This window comes from Chrysemys picta, chromosome 1, assembly GCF_011386835.1.
Source record: "Chrysemys picta bellii isolate R12L10 chromosome 1, ASM1138683v2, whole genome shotgun sequence".
In the NCBI taxonomy this organism is placed as follows: domain Eukaryota; kingdom Metazoa; phylum Chordata; order Testudines; family Emydidae; genus Chrysemys; species Chrysemys picta.
Window position 1 is genome coordinate 329,841,207 of NC_088791.1, and position 7,951 is coordinate 329,849,157.

The 7,951-nt window shown below is 45.2% G+C and overlaps 1 long non-coding RNA gene across 1 annotated transcript; it reads left to right on the top strand.

Moving 5' to 3' along the window:
- The first annotated feature begins 300 nt into the window (after window positions 1–300).
- LOC135984029 (uncharacterized) lies at window positions 301–6,080 on the top strand. Its single transcript, XR_010601967.1, has 3 exons — window positions 301–674; window positions 2,816–2,877; window positions 3,398–6,080. It is a non-coding gene; the product is annotated as an uncharacterized LOC135984029 (long non-coding RNA).
- Window positions 6,081–7,951: the final 1,871 nt, after the last annotated feature.

Genomic DNA, 7,951 nt, shown 5'->3' on the forward strand with positions numbered 1-7,951 from the left:
AGACCTCATTTTTTCAGCACTGCACTTTTGAGCCCTTTAAAGCTATATTTTGTGTTTCTCTTTCTTGATGATTATTTTAGGTCAGAGATGACTTGCTTTTTTGAAATGACACCACAGTGAGCAATCTGCCTTTTTATGTTATTGATTAAAAAGTAATGCTTGGTTAGTAAGCATCTCAGGAAAGCTGTAACACTTTTAAGTTACTGCTGTAAGCATTCATCTAATACATTTAAATTAAAGGAGGAAGTCACTACTGGGACTGGAACACATGTATCCCGTTACCCCAGCCTGGCTGTCTTTAAGAGCACTTTTAATGGCTTGTGGCAGCAGAGATTCTGTTCTGCTTTACTTGAACATTAGATAGAATTAACCTAGTTTTCTAACTGTCCCATGTCCCTTTCTCATAGCAATCAGCTTCCTTCATGAGTCTGCTGCCATTACAGACTTCAGACTCACAAGAGCTTACTGCATGTTTTTTAAAAGGATCAAACTGATTCAAGGCGAGGGTGTTCAGTGCAGGCATGAAATTTGCTGTCTATCCTTTGCCTATTCATGGCTAATGGCACAGTCAGTCCAGGTTCCCAGTTCAAACTGTTCACAGCCAAGCCTGCACAAGTGAGATTCAGTCCACTTAAGTAAATGCCTCCAGTGTACTTGCCACTCCTACTAGTCAGGTGAGTTTGTGAGAAGACAACATTGCATTTGTAATAATAATAATTAATGAAAATGGGGGCTGAGTTGCCATAATGATGATCTCAGTATAAGTACCTGAACAGAACAGAATGCTGGGTAAGCTTTTGATGTGCAAGTCAGATTAGGATGCTCACCTCAGTGTCTTTGATAAGCCCCTCTCTCCAGATCTCCTCTGTCATCTGGTGATTGGCCCTACTTCTCCTGAAGGGGGCCAACTCCACCTGTGCCAGAATAAACTGCCTCCCAGACTGAGGGGGACGGGGTTAATGGGGTCAAGCTGTTGATAGCCTGATGAACAGCTGGGCCTCCTAAAAAGGGCAGAGAGAACTCAGAGAAGAGCGACAGGGACCAGGTTAGCCCATGTGGAAGGACTGACAGAGATACAGTCCACAAGGAACTCCAGTCAGTGACTGACTGTGAGAGGAACTCCAGGGAAAGCAGCCCAGGAGTCAGCACTCTATAACAGAGCAGGAAAGGACACAAAGGTATCCGAGGAGGAGCAGAAGAATCACTTGTTTGTTTGGATTTTTGTCATCCTTGAGAGGGTTAAATTTGTTTAGGGACTTGGCCAGAGAGCTGAGCCATATCATCAACACTGACCCATGTGGACAAGGCAGAGGGGACCACCTCAGGGCATGAAACCTGCAGTACTATGTTCAACCAGAAGGGGGTGCAATGGGATGGTCACACCTGTGACCCCCCCCCTCACTCCAGCAAGCCAAACTAAGTCCTTCTCCCTCTCCCCTGTTCTTCACCATTTATCTGATTCTCAGCTGGCCCCTCAAATTGTCATCACGTGATCTGAGGCTTCACAGGAGAAACCCAACAATTCCTCAGCTCTGAAGATCCCATCAGGCTAGAAGAGATGTCCAGACCTCCTGAGCTCCCAAGACAGGCATTAACAAAAGCTCAGGTGTCTTTTATATGATGTATGTGAGAGAGAGAGGGATGAGAAATCTGTCTAGAGTTTTCCAACTTAAAACAAGGCTCTAGCCCACTTTGAAGTGTAGCCAAAAGTTCAAATGCCTGATCAACCTGTTACATGTGTAACTCCTATTGAAATGAATGGGAATGGAGCATACGCAAATGGTGGGATAATCTGGCCCTAGGCTGATTGTCTTTCTCTTCTCCTGAAATTTGAAATCAAAGGGTTGTTTGTTTGAGCCTCTCATGTCTCTACCCTTTCCCTACCCCTTACCTGTTCTTCTCTCTTTACCCACTACATCTGTACTTACCTTTCTTCACTGCCATTTCTTACCACCCCACCCTGTGCCCTATTTTTATATCTATGACCTTTGTGTACACTAGGAACCAGTGGCATTCTTTGGCCTTGGCTACACTTACCCGCTAGTTCGGCGGCTGGCAATCGAACTTCTGGGTTCGACTTATCGCGTCTAGTCTGGACGCGATAAGTCGAACCCGGAAGTGCTCGCCGTCGACTGCGGTACTCCAGCTCGGCGAGAGGAGTACCGCGGAGTCGACGGGGGAGCCTGCCTGCCGAGTGTGGACCAAGGTAAGTTCGAACTAAGGTACTTCGAACTTCAGCTACGTTATTCACGTAGCTGAAGTTGCGTACCTTAGTTCGAATTAGGGGGGTAGTGTAGACCTGGCCTGAGATGTAAATTGAGGCACAAAAACACACAGTAATCATCAAGGCTGCCTTTACCAAAATTGTTTTCAATGAAAACTGGCTTTTCAAAAGATACTAACATTTTTGCCTAAATCTTTGTATCATTCAAAATATTCTGTTTTATGTTTCTTTGTGAATTTTGGGGGGGCGGGGGAGGGTTGGTCAAAAGGTTTCATTTCAATTAGAAATTTTGATTCAGTTTGAAACAAAAAATTGTTAATTTGGTTTGCATGGAAACAAAAACAAATCAGTTTTCATATTTTGGTTTTCTGTACCTCTTCTGGAGCCAAAAAAGTGAAGGGAAAAACATGAAAAATATATTCCATTTTTAATTTGATTCAAATTGAAACGATTTTTCATTTTGAATCAAATGACATTTTTTTTCACTTTTTGTTTGGACAAAAAGTTCCATGAAAATTGTCAAACAAAATCAAAATGATTTCCTATGGGTTTTTTTTGTGTGTGAAAATTAATTGCCATTTATTTGAACAGCTCTACTAACAGGTGGAAGGACACTGAAAATCAGTCTATTATCCCATTACAGAGGCAGCAAGGTAAGATAATTTATTTGGCTAGCCCGTCAGTCGAAAGTGCTCTTCAGAGCTGGCTGTGGGTTTTGTGGAAAAGACATCTGGGGGATTAATTCAGCTCCCTACCTACTTGTGATCCGCCTGAGCTCCGGGACCCTTCCACTTCACAGGGTCCTAGAGCACAGGCCCCAGCTCAAGCCAGAACATCTGGGCTGCAATCAAACAGCCCATTAGCCCAAGCCTTGCGAGGCTGAGTCAGCTGGCACGGGCCAGCTGTGGTTTTGAATTGCAGTGTAGACATACCATTAGGCAACATAGGTCTAAGACCTCCATTGGCACTCCCCTAGTCTTATGTCATTACATTGAAAATCCTACTATGATTCCAAGCTTTCCAAACTCCCTCTCCCTGAAGTTGGGATTCATGTAGCACACTTCAACAGAGCAAGTTTGGATGGCTCCCCCCCTCCCCCCTGAACTTTTTCCTACCTTACGTAGCCACAACACTTGGGAGACTTTCTGTTGAAAGTCTGCTTTTGCTCTTCAGCCAACCAATTGACAGTGATGAGGGACCAGATGCCACTGATGAAGAGATCCAGAAAAATATGGGGCTGATACAGAGGAAAAGCAGCTACCAGCTGAAACCTCAAGGGGAATTCCAAAGAGCTGCTGTAAATGCTACATATATCTGGAGCCAAAAGAAACAGAAAGTATAAAATATTTCATTTTCTAGAAGGTAAAAAGGGATCCTACTGCAAATGATAGCCTCCTCAGTGAGGCTATGGAGGCACAAAGAAACTGACAGGCATGGCCTCCACCTGTGTCCTTGGTTTCTCACAGTAACAAAGTTTGGCTCATATACCAAACCTGTTTTAAAGGAGGTTTGCTACAAATTCTCTCTCTCTCTCTCTCTCTCTCTCTCTCTCTCTCAAGAAGTCATGATGATTGCTTATGAATCTGGCTGTTGCTGATTAGTTAGCAAATATTTCTCTTAAAAAAACACATTAAGTGCCAGGTTTCTACAGCTGTACAAATGCCACTGCTGATCTAACTACAGAAACTGCCATATACCAGTTAGGATGGGTTTAGGAGAGAATCTGCAGGAAAACATTCCACTGCTCAAGTGAGAAAGATGAACTTCTTTACCTCCAAAGAGGTTCTGGCATAATCTCTTCACTAGAATGCAAGAAAAAATGGACAGCTACTTGGATGCTTGTGCAATCCTGCTAACTAGAATTAGATGCTTAACTATGCTGATTCATGCTCATATGCACATGTATTATCCTATCACTAGTTGCAAGGGACTTTACCAAGGACTTTCCACTGAACTGAGTAGGGATCATATGTGGTTAGATCCTGCTCAAGGGATTTTCTGTGGTTGCCAGGTATTTGGTGCGGAGGGAGAAAATGGCAGCTCCTGGCCCGTCACATCCTTTTCAAAATATATGTTCTTTCCTTATCAGATTATAAGAAATCCAGAAAATAAATCCCACGTGTGTTTTAAAATATAGATAATAAAACAAAATGTTCTGAATATCAGTAAAACTAAATGATCAGTAACAGGAAAAATTATCCCTCTCTTCCCCAAGCAAGCAAAAGGAAAGTAATGAATAAACCCACACTTAACTTGTCTGTTCCTTACATGGGCATTATAAAAACACCTTCCCCAAATCCTCCATCCCTCTGCGTGACCAAGGACAGCATTTCCACTGCAGATCACAGCTGGGGAGTACTGGGGATGCTCTTTCCATGGGGATTTTCAGGCAGGACAAGGTAATGGTGTGAGTGTGAGCTGCAGTCAGCACAGATTGACAGGTCCCAATCTTGTGTGGGAAGGCCACTGCAGTGCAGACCAGTTTAGAGGCTGTGGAGTGAAGATTCATCCCCACTCATAACCTGCCTAGCTGGCTGCTGCATGCAAATCCCCTTTATTTGGATTTTGTGCAAGGGAGTCGTGTTTGGCACTAGATGCTGTTACTCCCCTGATTTCTGCCTGTGTAAATCATGCAAGACCTGGCAACCTCAAGAATATTAAGCCTATTATGAAGTTTATACTTCAGTTTTTCATAAGCCACTGAACTGGATAAAGAAACCAGCCATTCTTCCGTAGATGGCTGAGTTTCACTCTTCCAATTGCTTAATGTGATTCTTTTAGCAGATATCAAGGCATTATTCCAAACTATTCTTTGTTCCTTAAAAATGGTGCTACTCAAAAATATCAGGTAATATCCTCAGGGCAAGAGTCAGTTTCTTCTGAGATGGTTTCTTATTATAATTTTACTCTCAAAATCCTGGCTGTCATCACAGTTCCAAAACTATATGCATTCTATTCTTGATGTTAGTTTTACACCTTTAACATCTATTTAATGTCCAGGACAACAGATTTGTAGGGATGTCTTTCTCTATGTGCCTATTAATCTTCTCGCTGATTTTTTCTTTTTCCTGATGATGTCCTCTGTTGCTTTTCTTTGTGCTAAAACATGAAGGCTTAATTCATTATTGATTGCAAAAAGTTTTAAATCAAGCTGGATAGCACATGCTGTAGAAATGTAATGCATTTAACTCCAATAAAATGTTTGGACATGGAGTTTATCTGAAAGATGCTATTAAAAATAAGTTGTAGGCATTTGTATTGCATTGCCACTATACATAATCCCATTCTCATAGCACTGCTTACAAAGAACAATGAGAAATAGCATGGGAATACCTATTTCAGCATTAATTGTTTTTTCCTCCATGTCTGGACCTCCAAAATAGGGTTACCATCCGTCCGTATTTCCCCGGACATGTCCGGCTTTTGCGTCTCTAAATAGCCGTCCGGGAGGAATTGGTAACAAGATTAAAATGTCTGGGGTTTTTGCTCCCTCGCCTCCCTCCCTCCCTTCCATGCAGAGTGTGGCTGCTGATTGGGTGGCTTGGTCGATTGAGATGCTCCCATTGGCCTCCAGCAGCCAGAGCCCTCCCCTACTCCCCCCTCTCTGTCTGCAGCCCTGTGTAACACACAAACCGACCCACCGGGCAGCGTGTTTTGCAAACACGTGGAGCCAGAATGGTAAGGGAAGTCCGGGGAGGGGCAGTCAGGGAGCGGGGGAGTGTTGGATGGGTCCCCGGCCTCCACCTGCCACACCCCCTCCGCACGTCCTCCCTTGTGTCCCCCCTTCCCTGCCTCTCCCTTGCCTGCTTGTACTGCCAGAGCCAGCAGCAACTGCTCTCTGCTGCCCCCGGGTCCTAGCGGCTCCCATCCACTAATGGGAAGACAGGCTGCCCTTACCCTGCCCTTCCACCCTAGCCCTGAGCCTCTCCAATGCCCCAAACCCCTCAGCCCCAGCCCTCATCCCCCCCGCACCCTAATCCTCTGCCCCAGCCCTGAGCCCCCTCCTGCATCATGAACCCTCATCCTCAGACCCACAGCCCTCACCCTGCATCCCCTCCTATGCCCAAACCCCCACCCCCTTCCCACACACCCCCTCCTGCCCTCAAACTCCCTTCCAAAGCCTACACCCCCTCCCTTTGCACCACCTCCCACCCCCAAACTCTATCCCAGAACCTGCACCCTGCACCCCTCCTGCACCCTAATCCCCAGCCCAGGACCTGCACCCCAGACCTCCTCCCCCCCACCCAACTCCCCTCCCAGAGCCTTAGGCAGGTGGGGAGGGGTTCTGGGCACCACCAAAATTTCTACAACCCTGCCACCCATGTGAGTGGATAAGGGTCAGGGCAGTCAGGGGACAGGTAGGGTCCTAGGGGGGGCAGTTAGGGTGGGGGGTTCTCAGCAGGGGGCAGTCAGGGGACAAGAAGCAGGGGAGGTTGGGGTTCTGAGGGGGGCAGTCAGGGGGTGGGAAGTGGCAGGGAGTGGATGGGGGTGGGGCAGGGGCAGGGCTAGGGTAGGGCTCCCTCCCCCCCCCCCCCCCCAGTGTCCTCTTTTTTGATTGTGGAAATATGGTAACCCTATCCAAAAGCCTGACACAACTGTACCTGTTCTGTGAATAAACTGTAGACTTGAATTCTCAGTGCATTCAGGCGCACTAAATTCAATTTAAAACATTACATATGAGTTATTGTATGATTTATCTGAAGTGCTTTCATATCAATAAAGGCTTGAATTGACAGATCCTGGGCCCAAACCTGGAGTCGTGGTATGAGAAGTCCCATTGAAATCAGTGGGAGTATTTGCACGAGGAGGGGCTACTGCGTCTGGTGCCAATTGGACTACAGTATATACAACTATCTGTTCTTGAGATGCTCTGACAATCACACTATTGTGCTTTTCTTTTAATGCTGCAAGTCTTTGAGATCTTTGTTCAGTGTCTGCTGTGTAATATGGAGGCTGCAAACAGAAAAGAGAAACCAGAGTTTACTTGATTCAGAGTAATGAAATTGTGCTTTTTTAAAAAAAATCAATAAATAGGAAAGGAATAACATCTGTCTGATTATTTTCTCCCCAACAGCAGCAGAAAACAAGTGCAATCTCAAAAATTAGATGGGTTGCTCAGACTTGATGCTCTTGTTATTTTTCTTTAATCCGCCGTTATTAGAATGTGCTTTCTGTGGGAATTTGCCAGACCTTCCTCTAGTATTCCACAATGGCAAATCTGATTAAGACCAGTGTTTGTTACTTTTACAAACAACTACAGGTTCACGCCAAACATGTACTAAAGTATTCTGTGGTAATTGTCCCAAACTCTTTAACTTAGAAGAGAGATTCCTGCAGTGTTTGGGCTGTAGATAGATGGTGAAATCCTGGACCCATTGAAGTCGAAGGGGGTTTTGCCATTGGGATTTCACCCAGAATATCATAGCATGCTGTTGTATTACTGCAAGGGGTGGGTTGTTTCGGTTTGAGTAAGGTGTGGGTGGGGTGGGGTGGGAGTGGAGGTGTTTCATGTTAATTTCCATAGTGCCCAGGGGGCAGCTCAGAATGCAGACCTGTTGTACTAGGCACTGTACAAACATAATGAGAGAGTCCCTGCTCCAAAGAGTTAACAGTCTAAATAAGCAAGACAGAAAACTACTTGCTCTTCATCCATAAATCTCAAAGAAGGTCACCATGGGGAAACAGAGGCACAGAGCAGGAAAGTGACTTGTCCAGGGTCACACAGCA